Source organism: Python bivittatus, unplaced genomic scaffold (assembly GCF_059951505.1).
Source record: "Python bivittatus isolate LINGU-HERP-01145 unplaced genomic scaffold, Pbiv_v1 ctg000660_np1212, whole genome shotgun sequence".
Taxonomy (NCBI): Eukaryota; Metazoa; Chordata; class Lepidosauria; order Squamata; family Pythonidae; genus Python; species Python bivittatus.
In genome coordinates this window covers 512919-530225 of record NW_028277092.1, presented here as the reverse complement: position 1 = coordinate 530225, position 17307 = coordinate 512919, and the positions used below count along the sequence as shown (strand labels likewise).

The 17307-nt window shown below is 52.2% G+C and overlaps 1 protein-coding gene across 5 annotated transcripts in view; it reads right to left on the bottom strand.

Annotated features, from left to right (window-relative positions):
* The window catches only part of SEMA4A (semaphorin 4A), a 62250-nt gene that overhangs the window by 29462 nt on the left and 15481 nt on the right, over positions 1 to 17307 (bottom strand). For 4 of the 5 annotated variants that reach the window (XM_088151148.1, XM_088151146.1, XM_088151149.1 and 1 more), the window contains exon 4: positions 14589 to 14678. The gene's annotated coding sequence lies outside the window, so the exon portion shown is untranslated. Of the gene's footprint in view, positions 1 to 11451; positions 11852 to 14588; positions 14679 to 17307 lie in introns of all 5 variants that reach the window. The other variant, XM_088151151.1, reaches the window with a different exon arrangement.

Here is a 17307-nt window from a genome sequence, read left to right as displayed (position 1 = left end):
TGCACGCTACAGGTCACCTGGCCAAGCAGAAGATACAGATGAAATCTTCGCAAATGAGGTGCTCAGGAAACGCGCCACTATGGCAATGGCAGATTTCAACTGCCCTGACATCAGCCGGAGATCGCTCTGCAGCAAGTGGAAGAGCCAACCGGTTGCATAAAGACCTTTCCAATAAGCCAAGAAACCAAAAGGATAAGTTTAAAAAATGGAAAAAGGGGCACCTAACAGGAGCAGAGCTATCTGGAAATAGCCCACATCTGAAAGGATGGGGTCAGGAAGGGTCTCAGAATGAGCTATGGCTTGCAACAAACGCGAAAACTAACAGCACAGGACGTGCAGAAGAAGAGGAAAGTCAAGGAAACAGTCAATCTGCTTGAGGCAGAAGATGACAAGATGGTGGCAGAAAGGAGTCAGAAGGCTGAGCTGCTGGATTTCTACATTTGTCTAGCTCAGGGTTTCTCAACCTTGGGAACTTGAAGATGTGTGGACTTCAACTCCCAGAATTCCCCAGCCAGCATGAGAGACACTGGTCTAGCTGCTTTGGATTAATTCCAATTGCCGGGGCCAAATGGGTTACATCACAGAGTGCCAAAGAAGCTGGCAGATGTTTTCTCAGAACCACCAACTGTAATTTTTGAGAACTCCTGGAGTACAAGGAAGTACCAGAAGATTGGAGAAGAGCAACTTCCTTCCTATCTCTAAAAAAAGGGGGAAAGGGGACCCTGGAAACTCCAGACTAGCACCGGGTAAATTCTAGGGAAGATTACTCAAGCAGTAGGCGTGCAAGCACTTAGAAAGGAACAAGGCGATTACCCGAAGCCAGCATGGGGTTGTTAAAAATAACATGTGCCACATAAATCCTGTTGCTTTCTTTGACAAAGTGACTAGATTAGCAGGCCAAGGGAATGTTGTGAATATAGTGCACCTAGAGTTCAGTAAGGCATTTTAGAAAGTTGACCATAGCCTCCTTCTCCATAAAACTGAACAGTGTGGGATGGATGGTCCCATTATCAGACCGATTCATAGTTGGTTGAACCACCGTATTCAGTGCGTGGTCCTTAACAGATCTTTGCGAACAGGGAGGGAGGGAGGGAGGCAGTGGGGTACGTCGAGGTTCTGTCCTCAGCCCAATGCTCTTCAACATTTTCATAAATGATTTAGACAAGGGGATGGAAGACCCAACTCAAAATAATGAATAACTTCCTGATCGTGAGAACTATTAAGCTCCTGGGAGGGTCTGAGGATTAGGGCAGGGGGTGGACTAGGACCTCAAAGGCCTCTTCCAACCCTATGAGTCTATGATTCCATGAGTATGTATTCCAAACTATCTCCCTCAACTTCAACACTGTTCTACATCGCACTCCCTTTACAGAGTCCCAATCCGGATTACACAAACAACCTTATAGATGTTGGTTGGGTTCATACAACATAGTCTTAAATTAAAATGGAGTTGAGTCATCCTTAGTTTATCATGGTATGAAATCAGGCCATTATGTGAAGCATAACACCTTATGGGAACACCCAACTGTGATCTCTTAACTGGGGTTCAGGATATTGTGTGAATCCAGCCCCTCTCTCTGCCAATTATTTCCTCTTATGCTATCTGGCCAGGAAGCTGGTGAGTTTGGCCTACAATGAAAGGCAGAGTGGGGACTCATGGCCTATGGATTGAGCTGGCTTCCACCCACCGCCTTGATTCCCCCTCCCCACCTCCATAATTTTTGTTCAACAAGGAAAAAAGGCTCACTCTTCAAAAAGCCCAGAGAAATGGCGGTGACCATGATTCCTTCACTTCACTGGGAATGCAGCACAGACAAGGAGATGGAATGAAAGGGGGCTTCATTCTTTAAACTCCACTTTAACATGCAGGTCTTTGGCTGAAACATCCGGTCTTATGTCTTGTTTCTTCCTCATTCTCTGCCCTTTTGTAACACCCTTTTGAAGAGTTCTGGAGAACATGAAAGTTTGCTCCTTTGTGCCATTTTGGCTGGCTCTAAAGGGATTACTTAACTATGAATTTTGGATTTTTTCCCCATGGACCAACCCTGCCCTAATTGCTTTTTACTGCTCTTTTATAAAGCCAATCGCGTTATCATCTGTCAATGCACAAAGAGACCTGTAGCTTGATCTCAGTCCAGCTACCTATCTGAAATTCATAAGCATAAAAGATACCCCAATTAATAGTCTTAGAAGTATTTCTGTTGACGGTTTGTTTTTCTCTTTGTACTGTGTCTGCTTTAATTCTCGCAACAGCTCTTTTATTTCTGCCTCAGCACAGGAGACACAAACCAAACTGTGGGGTCCTTGGGGTTCTCTGAGCTTGGTGGTTTTCTTGCAAACGTTTCGTTACCCGGTTAGGTCACATCTTCAGTGCTCAAAGGGAGTGGGGTTCCCCATAGCTGAGACAGTAACACAACGCCTAGAAACACTAACACTTCCACGCACACAACCAAAAGTATGGATCCGGTATGTAGATGACACCTTTGTTATAATAAAAAAGGAACTAGAGAAGACACATGAAACCATCAACAACATCTTCAAAGGAATAAACTTCACCAGAGAAGAAGAAGAAAACAACATGCAACCCTTCCTGGACATCCTCATCAGCAGAGGAAACAGCAGCAAATTAGAAACCCAAGTCTATCGGAAGACAGCCCACACCAATCAAGTGCCCCATGACCAAAGCAACAACCCCACCTCCCACAAGAGGAGCTGTGTAAGAACATTATTCAAACGAGCACAAACACACGGCAGCAACCCAGAACAGCAGAAAAAGGAAACAGACCGCCTATACAACACCTTCCAACAAAATGGATGGATATCCACGCAACTTTATCAAAAAGCGCCTGGCCACTCAACCTACTACAACACAACCCACACAAGCTATGAAAAGGATCACACTGCCATACATCAGAAACGTCTCAGAAACCACCAACAGACTGTTACAACCACACGGCATCTCCGTAGCACACAAACCAACTAAAGCCCTCCAAAACATCTTAAGCAAACCAAAAGACCCCGTAGCCCAAGAAGAAAAAACAGGAGTCCTCTACAACATACAGTGTAAGGACTGTAACAAACACTACATAGGACAGACAGGCAGAAGACTGGCAGAGCGCGTCCATGAGCACCAACTAGCAGTCAGAAGACACGATGAAAATTCCTTAATCTCACAACACATGGACAGACTCAGCCATAGTTTCAACTGGGAAACGGTCAGCATTTTAGACCAAGCTAAATCCAAAAATGCAAGGGAATTCCTGGAAGCTTAGTATTCGGACAAGGCAGCCATCAACAGGCACATAGAGATAAACCACATCTACACGTTATTCAAAAGTGACAATAGAAAAGGAAACAAAAGACCAGAACATCTCCTCACCAGCAATCATCACCCAGATAAGCAGAGATTAACACCAAGATTATCACCAGACATACAATCTAGCAGTAAACAATGCCCTAATCAAGGAACTACCAGAGAAACAACACAACACACACACACACCAACACTGGCAGGGCATGCCACAATATATAAACAGACAGCAAACCCCACTCCCTTCGAGCACTGAAGATGGGACCTAGCCGGGTAACGAAACGTTTGCAAGAAAACCACGAACCTCAGAGAACCCCAAGGACTCCACAGTTCAACCCTGAGCTACAGAGATTCTCTTCTGCTGGTACAAGCCAAACTCTATAAATTGCAAAATGTGCTAGGCATCACACATCGGCCTCTCTCCCATCTCACCTGGGGTATGACAGGCTGAACCAGATGTCCCTTCCTTCTGGGTGTTCCTGACACCAACCTCGGAAGGAGCGCACCACAGGCCCCACTTCCTGGGCTGGCTGACATTTTAGTGGACGTGAAAGCAGCAACAGAAACCCTGCCGAAAAGTTGGCAGCGCGGGGTGAACCCCCTGCAGACAGTGGGGGGTTCTAATTACTCGGGCTGATTTCCAGCGTGGCAGTACTGTTTCTGAGAACATTCACGGCACTGTTTTCTATTGCCAAAGTTTGCACACACAGACAAAGCATTTCATAATGTGCTGGCAGCTGCCACACGTCTTTGGTGGCAATCATAAATCACCGAGTCGGAAGGGAATTCAAAAGTTCCAGAGCAGAACATTCTGTGGCTTCTGAGTCTGGCTCTTCTACGGCCAGACAGGTCTCTCCCGCCCAGAAAAACTTCTCAGTGTTGACTGAATTTAGTTCTTCAGAAGACTGATGTGCCAATCCAATCCCAACAGCTCCAGGCAGCTTACAGAAGTGCATTCCGCTAGGACAATGCACATGCTGGTAAAGGTAAGTTGGGAAGATGTTTCCAGCCCCTCCTTAAGAGTAAGGAAGGGGGGCCAGCAGATCGCTGCAGAAAATAAGGAGACTCAGCGGCTGGTGTTAACATATCCTGCAAAAGGTACCTGTTAATGACTGCAGAATGTGGAGCGTAAGAGTACAAGAGTTGGCCTCCACCAAGGAGAATCAGAGGAGCCTAGACTCGGGGAGGGGGTTCTTGAGGTCATCCAGCCCACCCTGCTATTCAGTGAAGAAATCCTCATCCATGACTCCCTGAACACATCCACAGACTGGAAGCCACCCCTTCTCTGGATCCTTGTTTCCACCGTCAAACTGCTCTTACTGTTCAGAACTCACAAATAACTTTAAACGTACAGTTTGAAGTGCAGTCACCGCTAGAATGGGGCCTCTTTCCATGGTAGGTGATATGAGACCTCCACCAGGCACCACTTTCTGGCCAGCTGCAACTGGCGGGACATCTTCAAGGGCTGCCCCACAAAAGCACATTGTAGCCATCCAGCCTTGAATTTACCAGCAACATCCACTTTCTCTCCAGTAGGCCTGGGTGCAAACCACAAATGGTTCATCATCTGAAGCTCTCCTCCCTCGCCACAGAGGGTTAATGGGGCTGAAGGGCACCAACGCTGGATCCAGGAGGACCCTCCAGATGGTGAACCTGATCCTTTGGGGAGGGCAACCTTGTCTCTCACAGGAGTCAGCTTGCCTCGTGCTCCCCCATCTTTGCAGTCCGGAGATACGCAGAGGCTCACGAGGGCTTCAAAGCCAACTCCCAAGGAAGGAGAAGCGTAGCTGCGTAACATCTCCATTCCTATGGGAACTAACTCCAACCCGCTTCATGCTGATGCTAGGTAACATCGGACAGCACCGTGCAGGGCCCCTCGCCCCCTCCCTGGGCAACTCCTAGAAGGCTGAGCACATCCTGGCTTCTGGCAACCCCAGAGAGACAGGAGCAGAGCCACTGCCAGCCACCTACGCTGCCCAGTAGTGACCCACCATGCCACACTGCTGTGGCTCAAAGCACTGTGTGGTTGTGCTGCTGTTGCAGCCCTGCGTGAGCTGCCAGTCTGCTTTGGCCCAAAGCGCTGGTGCCACCTTACAGCCCTTGATGGCCGGGGGTAGGGGAGGCCCCCTTTCCCAGATCATCTCTGCCCTTCCAAGCCAGACAACCAGAAAGCGCCTGATCTCCACCCACCAGGAGGGGAAGTGGGAGGGGGCCGGACAGCAGGCGTTTCGGGGGGAGTCCCCCTCTGATGGAACAGCCTCCCCCCAAGGCCAAAAGGGCCCCCATTCTCACAGCCCTTGGAAGGTGGCTTTTGGGGGACTGGGGGTCACTGATGCCAGGATTAGTTGGTTATTTTTACTTCACTATTTTGCTGTTTATTATTATTGTATTTAGTTCGAACAGACTCTAAGTGTTGCCTGGAGCCTGTTAGAATCCAGGCAGTAGAAAAAACCCCGTCAAGAAAAATAAACACAGGTAGTCCCCTGCTTAAGAACGAGGTCCGTTCCCAAGGTCTGTCCTTAAGTCAAATTTGCATGTAAGCCGGAACAATATTGTTGTATAATACTGTATAAGTGGTATTGTGTAATGAACTCAAACCATTGTGTATTTAACTTGAATCATTGTGTATTTTATAGCTACAACAGGCTCTGTTCTTAACTATGGGTCGTCCGTAAACTGAGAGTTCTTAACCCGGGGACTACGTATAATAAAAGTGCAAAAGGAATCCTGGGGTTCTCACCCACATAGTTACCATAGGTTAAACATGCTTTTTGATCGGGTTTCACAACACAGATAATTTAGGAAGAGGAGGACGACGCAATGGAATTGAAAAAGTGAACGTTTCCACACGTGCTCCAATTTACGAAGTTCTCGTCACTAAATGAGAATTCAGGAGGAGCGAAGGGTGGGCCAGAGACAACCTGAAATGCCTTAAAGGAAAGAGCCTTAACGCTCACAGAACCCGTCCAGACACAGAGGATCCTTGTCCCAAGCCGGGTTTGGAAACAAAGGAGAAGTGATGAAAGAGAAGGGGACTGAGCGGGCAGCGCCCCACCCCAGAGAAGGACTACAGAGGAACAGCCATCACGAGGGCAGAGGAAAGGCAAAGCGGAGGGCAGCCGCGGGCCCCCCAGGCTGGAGAGAGACCAAGCAGAGCCCCTGGGCCCTCCAAAGGCCTCCCACGAGGGTCCCGTTTTCACCCAAACCTCACCTGAGACATTGGCCTTTGTGTAAATGCATAACCCTTAATTGCTCACCTCATGAAAAAGTGAGACACGCACGTTGACCTCCCCCTCTTCTCTTTCCCTTGGCTCCCTCCCCACTTCTTCTGCCCACTTATTAAACACTGTAAATTATTTACTGGTCTTCTGCACACTGAGTTCTGCGAGCAGCACACCTGGGGATCTCTCCCCTATTTTCTCCCCACAACAACCCCCCTGCAAGGGAGGCTGGGGCGAGAGAGGGACTTGCCCAGAGTCACCGAGGAAGCCCTGTGATTGAGGGGGGGACCTGACCCCCTATTTCCGGAGCGGGGACCCGGGACCCATTCTGCTTCCACTTTGTGAGGAAAGGGCTGGCACCCGCCACCTCCTTGCTGCGAGACCTGACGAAGACGAAGAGGCTCTTCGTGTCTGGTCCCCGAGGACATTTGCAATGGGGAGGGGAGAGGTGCAGCGGGCCAGAGCTAGGCTGACAGGAGCGTCCCGGCGCTATCCTCTTGGGCAGACAGGAGTGCCCTCTGGCCCTGCAGCCCTTCTGCTAGTCCTGCCTGCACGGCTGCAGGCTGCCGGCCGAGACAGGGCAACCCCGCTGGACTGGGCTGATCCTGCTTCCTGGGAGGGCTCCACGTCCAGGCGCCAAACCCAGGCATCCTGGGCCAGCACGCTCCTTCCCGTCTTAAGTGCCACTTCCTAGCCAGTCTCACATTCGCCCGCAGGGCCACCTGGGCAGCAGATCCAGGAACGGCTGCCCGGCGCCATCCGTTCACTCCTGCCGGCCCCCTCTGCCCACTCTCGCATTTCAGCAGGAACAGCCGCCTAGGCACCCCACAGCTCGGTTCGGGCTGTTCTGCCGGCTCCCAGCCCCGGGTGCAACCTGTGACGCGTTCTGGCCTCCGCTGTAGGGCCGAGCACACTTGTTCGTGAGCAAGAATGAGTCTCCCCGCCCCTCCCTGCCTGAGCTCTCTCTCGGGCATGCTTCCTTGGCCCCCGCCCTCGTGGCCTCGCTGGCGTTGCTCGAAATCCTGTTGCTCGGCCGGTCCTCCCCTCGTATTAACAAAGATGCTTCTACACCGAGCATGCCGGAGGTGAACAGCCCCGCTGCTGCCGCCGGCTCAGATCGTCTCGTGATCCCAGCTTTCTGCAGCTCAAAGTTCACCGAGAGCGGATCCAAGAGAGACCGAGGCGACGCGTGGAAGCAAAACGGCGGCCGGGAGGAAAGGACCACTCTAAGCTGTCTCCAGCTTGGAGAAACAGGGCGCTTTCTGGATGCTTTGCACTGCAATTCCCACAATCCTGACCCACAATCCATGATGGCTGGGGCTTGTGGAGTTGTAACCTGGAATCTTTAGAGGCATCGGGATGTCTCCCTAAAGACACTGAGCAAGAGCAGGGGGGTGGAACGGGGGGACAAAGCTGAGGTTTTAAGGTCCCCCAAACCTTTCTTCCAAGGAAGCCCCCTATGCAAAGAGAGAATCCCGCACCCCTTTCCGACAGCAGACCGCGCAGCAGGCGTGCGTGTGTCTGATTTGGCATTTCTGGAGGATCCACATGGCGAGAGCTAAGCGTGGAGACAGGTGGAAGCCAAACCTCCCCATATTTTCAAGCCATCTGTTCAGCAATCACAAAACCACCACACAGATGGACCGAAATGGCGGAATCTCTGAGAAAAGACACATAGGGAGGCCAAGGGGAGGGCGAACCAGGCTTGTGGCTGGCAGCCGGGTTAGAAAGAGACTGGATCTCGGGGGCAGCAGATCCCCAGATGCACGAGATCACACCTGCCTTCCCCAGGAATCCGAGAGACGCCACGTCTTCCAGGTCTGCGGGGCTCACGCGACACTCTTCAGACAAGGAGAGACGCAGCCTGACTGCGACTGTTTTTGCTGGCACACAGCTCACAACAGAACCACAACAAAGCCTGCTTCTGAAGACGCTTCTCTCAGAACGGTGCATTGGGGCTGTGAACGGTCTGTGGCTCTGGAGGGGAAGCGCAAACCGTCTCTCTTCCTTTGGCTCCAGACGCAGCGCCACTCACTCGCCCCATTCGGAGAGGCATGGAGAAAGAAGGCAGGACGCCAGCAAAGCGGAGCAGGAAAAGTTCAGGGCTCCGATCTGGCTCTCCCCCGCCATGCCTTAGCCATGGGGAAATAAATGCCAGCAGCTGGTGAAGGAGCCCTGAGTGGGACCTGGGAGCTTTGGCCTCCAAGCGGGGGGCCACCACGCCCCTGAAAGCTTTGGGGGCAGTCCCAAGACCTCCCCAAATTATCAATCGTTCTGGCATGTGATCGACAGGAGACATGGTTAAATTCTCAGTGAGAGTTCAATGGTGTTAAGTGTAGTTGAATTTAAGCGTGTTTAATTTTAATTCCATTTCAATATAAATATAAAACTCTACTGTTCAGAACAGGAACTTTAAGATGTGTGGACTTCAACACCCAGAATTCAACTCCATGGCTGGCTGCGGGATTCTGGGCGTTGAAGTCCACACATCTTAAAGTTCCTGAGGTTGAGAAACACAGGTTCAGAGCGTGGCCCCTGGAGCGTCAAGCAAAGGCCCTGCGTGGCTCCAGACCCAAAGGAGGGTCCTGTCCTCACTCTGAGGAACTCACAGCCGGGGGCCCAGAGAGTAAGCGAAAGGGGAATCAGGAGATCCCCTGCGTGTGACACACACAGTTCGCTCACAGAAACCCTCCAGCCGCCACCGAACTGCAGGCGTTCCTCTTGTCAGGGCGTCGTTGAATAGACGTCAGCTCCATCCACTCCCACGGAGGCCGACGTCTACTGACCCTTCAACCGAAGGGGAGGTGGGTGTCTTCTGCAGGTGAGCTCTCCCACTCCCCACCACCCCTAGGGTGGGATTGCCAATTCGTGGGCCACCCTCTGTCAGGACGGCGAGCAACGCGAAGGGTATGCCAACCCCCTTGTTCCCAGACAGCGTCCCTCATCTACCTCTTCCCTGACGTGTCCCTTCAGAGGTGAGCCAATTCCATCATCTGGCTGGCTGGGAGGGGCAGGGACGGTGGCCTGATTCCTCGGAAGGGGCAGGGGCAACAGCTGCTGGCACAGCCGCCAACCTGGCCCCCACGACATGCCCTCTTGGTCAGCAAGTGGTGCGCAGGGAAAAGACCAGCTTTAGTCTCCCTACCCACCCGCCCCTCAGAGCAAAGTTTCAGAACTGAGAATCCCCTCATGTTTTACGTGGCTATTGCCTGTGTGACCGACAACGAAGGCGAACTGTACTCGGATCCCTTTCTTCCCTAGGCGGAACAGACAGAGTTCTCCCCGGGAAGCACCTCTAGAGTGCAAAGGGAAGAGTCCAGGGGCCTGGTGACTACGAGGAGCTGCAACAAGTGCACGCTGACCGGACCCTTGCCTGCGGTGTGTGCCAGAAGCAGGAATCAGGGACATGGCAGAACAGTTTCCACGATTAAAGCCAAGCATACGGGAACGAATGATACTACAAAGAACAGCTAGTCCCAGGTGATGCTGGGAAGAAGCTGAAGATCCTTAACATTCAGCGATACTCTCAGTTCATGGAAGATGACTGCAGATCAGCAGAGGTTCGTTTCTGGGATGACGTTCGGAGTAATTTGGGTAATGGCCTCCTGACACGAGATGGGCTGCACTTCACAGCTCATCGCGATCATGCGCTTCATTGTCCATAATCTAATGCTCAGAGTAGGGAAATAAACAACATGAGCTTCAGCTCTTAGCAGAAAAAGGCAAATATGACTTCCGAGGTGAAAGGGAGACCTGGTGGGATGTCTCCCAGGTGGGAATATAACGACTGCTCAAAAGGAGCAGAAGCAGCAGAAAGGGAGGATTGCAATCTCTGGTAAAAATACCCATTTTTGCCCAGAAATCCAAAGGAATGAGCTTGGCAGCGTGATAGGCAGCGTCCGGATTAAAATAAATGGAGAAGCGAATGCCCGCGATCACCCACCCACCCCGCCAAGGAGAAGACCCGGATGATGTCTTCCTAAGGGAAACTGCAGACCTTTCAGTGAGGCACGAAGTCACAGTGATGGGGAACTTTAATTACCCCGACTAAGTTCAGAGACAATCTTCTTGACAACTTTCTCCTTTAGAGAAAGATACAAACAGATAATCTATCCCTAGCTTGAGCTAATCAACAGGAAGGTTTAGATGAAGACATGAAAGCCACAGGAGCACGGGAGGAAGGCGGCTGTGGCATGCTGCAGTTCTTGATTTTAAGAGAAACTGAAACTGAACGTCGTCTAACGCCTACCTTGGACTTTCAAAAAACAGGTTTCATAAACTCAGAGCAACGATAAGGAGGATCCCTGGCGCGGGAAGCAAAAAGAATTCAAGACAAATGGGAGTTCACAAATAAGGACTTACTAAAAACGGAACAGCAGAGCGAGGAGAAACAGAGGCCAAGGTCGCAACGGAACCGTAGAAGGAATGTGGGGAAAGTGGAAGGAGGAGGAGGCCGCCAAAGGATGCCAGAAGTTCTTCTTCTGATACGCTCGAAAAGAACGGGCGTGCTAGCTCCTCAGTGCGAAATGCTAACAGGTAACAGAGAAAAGGCAGAAGTCTTTCGGTCCAGCCTCTCCAACAGGAAAAATTCCACCAGGAGACTGTGAAAAGTGATGACGGATGATGGGCCTAACTGAAGTTTAAGATGGAGAGAAATAGGGTCAGGGGATGAATTTCAATCTCCAGGCCAGAGGAATCGCATCATGGGCAAGTGAAGATCCCCCAGCCAAGCCCTTATTCCCACATTCCCAGCAGAAAGCAGATCCCCCTTCCTTTTTTACCCTCCCCACTTAAAAAGACTTCACGCCCAGGTGCTGGCCGTCTTCAGGGGTGGGTGGTTATTTACGGAGTTGGGATTGGCTTGGTTTGGACTGTTTTTGTCTTTGAAATTGAGACAGGGGCTGATCCACCTGCTCTCACCTTCCATTAGCTGAGGTGGAGGGTCCCAATCCCGCCGATGAGGCGGAGGTCCCACACGTGCCTACAGCCTTCTCATGCCGTCTCCCTTGCCAAAGCTCTTGGCGGAGCCGGAGACCTGGTGGAGTGGAATGGGCAGGAGGCGTTGCTGCGCAGAGAAGGAGGAACCAGCCAAGGAGCGATTTCTGATCATCTTCTGTCCTTCCTCCCTCTTCTCTGCCCTTTGGTTCCATTCATCACCTTCTCCAGCCGTCCTGTGTTCTCCCAATCCTCTGCTCGCTGAGTTGCAGTAAAAGGAGCTCTGTACGGGCAGCCATTTGAATATTGACGCGCTTTCTGCCCATCTCGCGGGTTGGAGGAAAGTGCATTGGTGGGGCTGCGAGGAAGACCCCCGTGAGATGCCCTGGAGTGGAGAAGAGCAAGCGTCCTCATTTTCAAACCACTCGGTTTGACCCAGATACCAGGGGAAATGTTAGAACAGACCATGACTTGAAAGCAATGTGGCAATTACCAGAAGCCAGCATGGATGTTTGAAGAAGTCTTGCCAACTTAGCCTGATTTTGTTTTTGATTGGGTAACTTCCTTCATTGATCGTGGAACTGCCACGGACTGTCTTGCTTTCTGTTCTGCTGCAGACATCATATACCCTGATTTCAGCAAAATATCCCATGACATCCTGAGTAATAAGCTATTTAAGTGTGGGCTGAGTTAATGGCTAAGTAAATACATAGCTGCCTTGAAAATTGTGTTCAAAGAGCGTTCATCAATGGCTCCACGTCAGGCTGGATCAGAAGCACTGAGTCAGGTGCCAAAGAGTTCAGCCCTACACCCTCTACTCTGCAATGTTTTTATGAATGACTTGGATGAAGAGATGGAGAAATGCTTATCAGGTTTGCAGTTGGAGAGAGCTCATGCACCAGAAGACGGAAGTAAAATTCAAAACAAACCTGATAGATCGGAGGAATGGGACAGAATATAGGAATTAAACATAACTGAGACAAGTGCAAACTTCTTCATTTAGGAAAGTACAGGATGGGGCATACGTGGCTTGATAATGGGACTTCTGAAAACGATCTCACCATAATAGTCAAGAATGTGAGTCAGTAGCGTGAGGAGGCTGCAAAGAAGGCAAACGCAGTTGTAGGCTGGGTCAACAGAAGTATCACTTCCAAACCACGGGAAGTAATTATTCCACTTGATTCTGCTTTAGTCAAACTCCACCTCAAGTACTGTCTCTCATTCTGCTCCTCACATTTTTAGAAGTATTGAGAGAAATTAGAGTAGGTTCAGAAAAGAGGAACAAAGTGGTCAGGGGGACTTACAAGGAGAGTGAATAAACTGCATATATTTATCCTTGAGAAAAGTTTACTGATCGCCCCCTTCCAATACTAGAAAAGATGTCACGTTAAAGAAGTCAACGCCAGTTCTCTCTTGATCCCAACTGAAGGGCATGGAGATTACAAGGAAGTAAATTTTTGATGGACCACAGGAAAAAAAAATCCTTACAGCGATGTTTCTCAAAGTTGGAAATTTTAAGACGTGTGGACTTCAACTCCCAGAATTCCCCAGCCAGCATGGCTGGCTGGGGAATTCTGGGAGTTGAAGTCCACACGTCTTAAAGCTGCCAACCTTGAGAATCACTGCACTAAAGGATCTCCTAGATACCTTCCAGTGCTGACATCCTATGATTCGAGGAATGGATTCAAGTTACAGGAAAGGAGAGGGGGGGCACGTCTTCACCAGACCACCAGATATGTTCAGTTCAGCCCAACCACCAGCCACGTTCCTGAGGAAGGAGCCAGAGCGACTGCAGAATGTGGGAAGACCCACCATCTCAATCCCTCTTTGTCAGAAGAAGCCAAAGGCCATGATTCTGAACCAACACACACACACACACACAATGCTTGCATAAAACTCAGTTATCCTTTGAAAACTCACAGTTCTCTAGATTCTGTCATGCAGTTCACAATAGTAAACAGTAAGTGTTAAGGGAAAATTGTACTCAAAAATACATGAAAGCAGTGTACAAAATGCATTGCCCCAGGAGAAACTCTGCAAAACTCAGGTACGTTAGACAAAATGACATAAAGCAACGGGTACAAAAATACACACCGCTTTGGTGCCACAAATTATCCAGGGCGACAAAGCGAACTTGAAAAAGTCACAAAAACGAGAAAGGGAGAGAAAGCCAGCCCCCACCCTGAGCTGGGGATCCGTTCCCACGGACACGTTGTCCTTTCCTTGCTTGAAGGAGCCCGGCACGCCAGATCCAAAGCTCACCCCCTGCCCCGCAGCATCCCACCGGGGCCACCCCACGGCTCCCTGCTCCGTCCCATCCCTGCTAGAGGAAGCAATACCTTTTGGGCCTCGGGGGCATCTTTCTGAGGCGGGCAGGGACCGCTCCTCACGGGGTCTTCTCGGAAGGGGAGACCGTAGGCGGGCTCCCCGGCCTCTTTGCCCCAAAGCCTCCGGGGTGGCAGAGCGCCCTCCCGGAGAGAGCAGGCTGCCACTTGCTCTGAGTCAGGAAACCTGAAAGTCCGCCCAGCCTCTCCTCGGTGAAGCAACAACGCGCGGCGAGTCCCGACACATCCAGGGCTTTCTCCCAGCAGCCAGCCAACAGGAGGGAGGCGCAGGCGGCCCCACGGCTCTCCCAGGCTGCAGCTGCGGGGTGGCTTCCGGCTGGGCACCCCGACTCTTCCCCTAGAGCCCCTCTCTGCCCCCCGCTTGCCTGTGCCTTGAAGGGCAGCCTCGCCCAGCCAGGGAGGCTGAAGCAGCCCGCTTAATGTCTGGGCAGAGGCGGGCAAAAGGCAACGGGTGGCGCCCAGAGCAGCTCCCCGCTGGCTGAGGTGACTGGGAATAAAGGACCCAACGGGGGAAGCACATTCATCCCGAGGACTGACTAATCTCACATTCATACAGGCATCATGCTTCACATCCGCTTCGTCAGGGGAGGCTCAAAAAACTATAAAACGCTTATAAAAAAAAAAAAAGCTGATGCATCCTTTTAAGTTGCTCCACTTTATATCTCCCCATTAGAAAGGGACAGGAAAGGGTCGGTTGTCCCTTCACTCCTTCGCTCCAGAAAGAGAAGGCCGGGACCGCCCAGTGCACTGCCCCCCCCGCCCCTCCCTCTTACCTACCTGCTCAGCTCAGTTCATCCGGACCAGCAGCGAGGTTCAGACCGGCGAGAACAAGCTCGTGCGAGACAGCCCTAAAATGCCCAATGTGATCTGCAAAAGAGAAAGACGCTCCTTTTTAATCTCCATTCTCTTTTTTAATTCGTTTTTTTTTTTTTAAGTCCCATAGGTTAGAAAAATAAAAATGGATTAACTGAAAGTCACACTCATTCCTGAAGGGAGGGCGTTGCAGCCAAGGAAAAGCCGCGGGCACAGGAGTTCACCTCTTCCGGTCCCTCCCGGGGAAGCCCCGGACTTTGGACGGCGTCAGAGAAAGGGGCACGGAGACTGCCCTCCCCACGTCATTGGTTCGTCTGAGGATTTATAAGCCACTTTCCCACAAAGAGAGGCAGATGCCATCCCCAATACCAGTCGATCTTCAGTATTTTCAGCCAAACAGAAAAGGCCAACCCTGCACATTTGGGGGCAGGGAAGGAATCCTGCACGGTTGGATTTAAAAAGCCAAAAGCGCTAATGGGCCAGAAGGGCTTCCCAAATCTTCTGCCCAGGCTGGCTGGGGATGTGGGGCCTGGAGCCCTGCACAGCTGAAGGGAGCTGGGCCGGGGCAGGCCGTCCTCAAAGGCAGAATGCTCCGTTCTGACACAAAGGGAGCCCCTCCTGAGCCCCCCCTGGACTCACCAACGCCCAGCTCAGGCCAGCTGCTCTTCTTCCTCTCCCTGCCCTTCGCTCAAAGGCCACGAGTCCCTTCCCCCTTGATGCCCCCTTTTCAGCAAGCCCAGCTCTGCCCCAGGTCACTAAGCCCCAGATGCTCAGCTCGTCTGTGACATCAGCACAGCCAGCAGCAACAGCAGGAGAAGAGGGGACCCCAGTTTTCAGAAAGGACCCTCCCAAGCCGTGGCCTGAACGTGTCCTGGGAACTGGGGTTGGAAGCCAAGCCCTCACAGCGCAGCTTTCATCTCATGCCTGGCCCCCCGCTCAGGCAGCTTAAAGAAAGTCACGTTCGACTGCTGGGGATTTAAAGCAGCGTTTCCCACCTTCTCCCAACGGATGCAGCTGACTTAATGGGCGATGTGGCCGAGGGTGCGGTCAGGAGAGGGAGCTGCCCAGCCCTGACCTCATTAGCTCTTCAGGTGGCTGCAGGCCCATCTCGGTCTCAGCCCCGGGAAGTGCCCTCGGTGGCTGTTTCGGCTTGGGCACACCTGGTCTCCCTGGCTTGGGTGGGCCTAGGAGGTGGTGGCAGGCTTCGTCCCCTGCTGCACAGGTGGTCAGCTGAAATGGGAGAGGCAGCCAGGCTCTGCCAGCTGCACGCTGCTAGCCAGGAACCACTGGACGCATCACAGGTTTTCTGCTTCTGCCAACACGGAGCTTCACGCAAGGGTGCTTTTTACTGTTTATATAAATTGGGATGGAGGGCAGTGCCGTTTTGCCTGCTCCGTTTCGACTCCACAGCCTCACAACAGCCTCTTCCACGTCACAAGGTCGGAACCAGGCTTGGGCGAGCGCGCCTAACCCCCTGCAGCACTGCTCGGGGGCAGAACTCCTTTGGTATTACCTGCCCCCTCCTGCTTCTCCCCACACCCCTGCTCTGTGCGCGGTGGCCTGGCGGACAGGTCACAGGGGTGAGGAGGGCACAGGGTGATGTTCGGTCCAGGTACAGGCATAGTGCTCTTTCAGAAGATCAGCATCCTCTCTGCCTGCAACCCGCTGGCCAGGCTATTTCGGGACTTGGGTCTAGCGCTCTTTCGAAACAGAACCGCATTCACAACAGCTCGACAGACCAGAGCACCAGCAGCCTCTCCGGCAACAGGACAGGTGGCCAGACACACCGCTCTAAGCGCCCGCTGACCCCTGCCCAGCCCTCCCCCCCACCTTAAAAGGAAAGTGGCTGGTAGCTGTTTTCCCGCTGGCAGGTGACGCTTGGAAGAGGCAGCAAGCGGAATCCACCAGTTTCCTAATCTGCCTCCTGCGGTAAAACAGTGAGGACGATGTTGCCGGCAGAACGGAGTTCAGCAGCTGGGAGAGCGCACTGGATCGCGCTTCCATGTGCCCCTGGTCACTAATCCAAGGGGACAAGGTTCTGGATGCAAACCTGGAACTGACGAAGCCCATCTTTCATCTGCAGGCCAAGCCGATGCAATTAAGATGGTTCCCTTTGCAACGGCTGGAGCAGTAACTAAAACACCAGAACCGGTCAGGCCCAAACTGCAGGCGTGCTGAGAGCTCAGGACCCCCGGACCTGCTCGGCAGAGGGTCGCCAACCTCCAGCCTTCCCGCATCTGCTGCCTTCAGGTACGTCAGGACGCAAGTAGTGGGCCTGCCAGGGACAGGCAACAGCGCACCCCTCTTCAGAGCAGGCGAGGGGCGCATCCGCTCTCCAGTACTCGCGCGCTGACACGTGGAAACACCCCCCACGACAAAACACACCGTTTCACATTTCCAAGCCACCGCAGCGCATGTTGGGTGTTTGGTTACTATTCGCAGAACGCTTCCATTTCTCCTTGTACCTCTTGATCCGAAGAACACACCCACTTGTGGCTTTTAAAACACAGAGGATGCAGAAAGTTGCCGAGCAGACCGCACCCCGCCAGGTGCAATGCCAGGTCACAAGCGCTGATCTCCGGCAGGACAACCAGGAGGTATCGCGCCCACCCCAGCGTTTACCAGCACAGCTTACAGGAGGGGTCACTGGAGGCAACGCGGCAAGGCCCGGGCCCAGGACCAG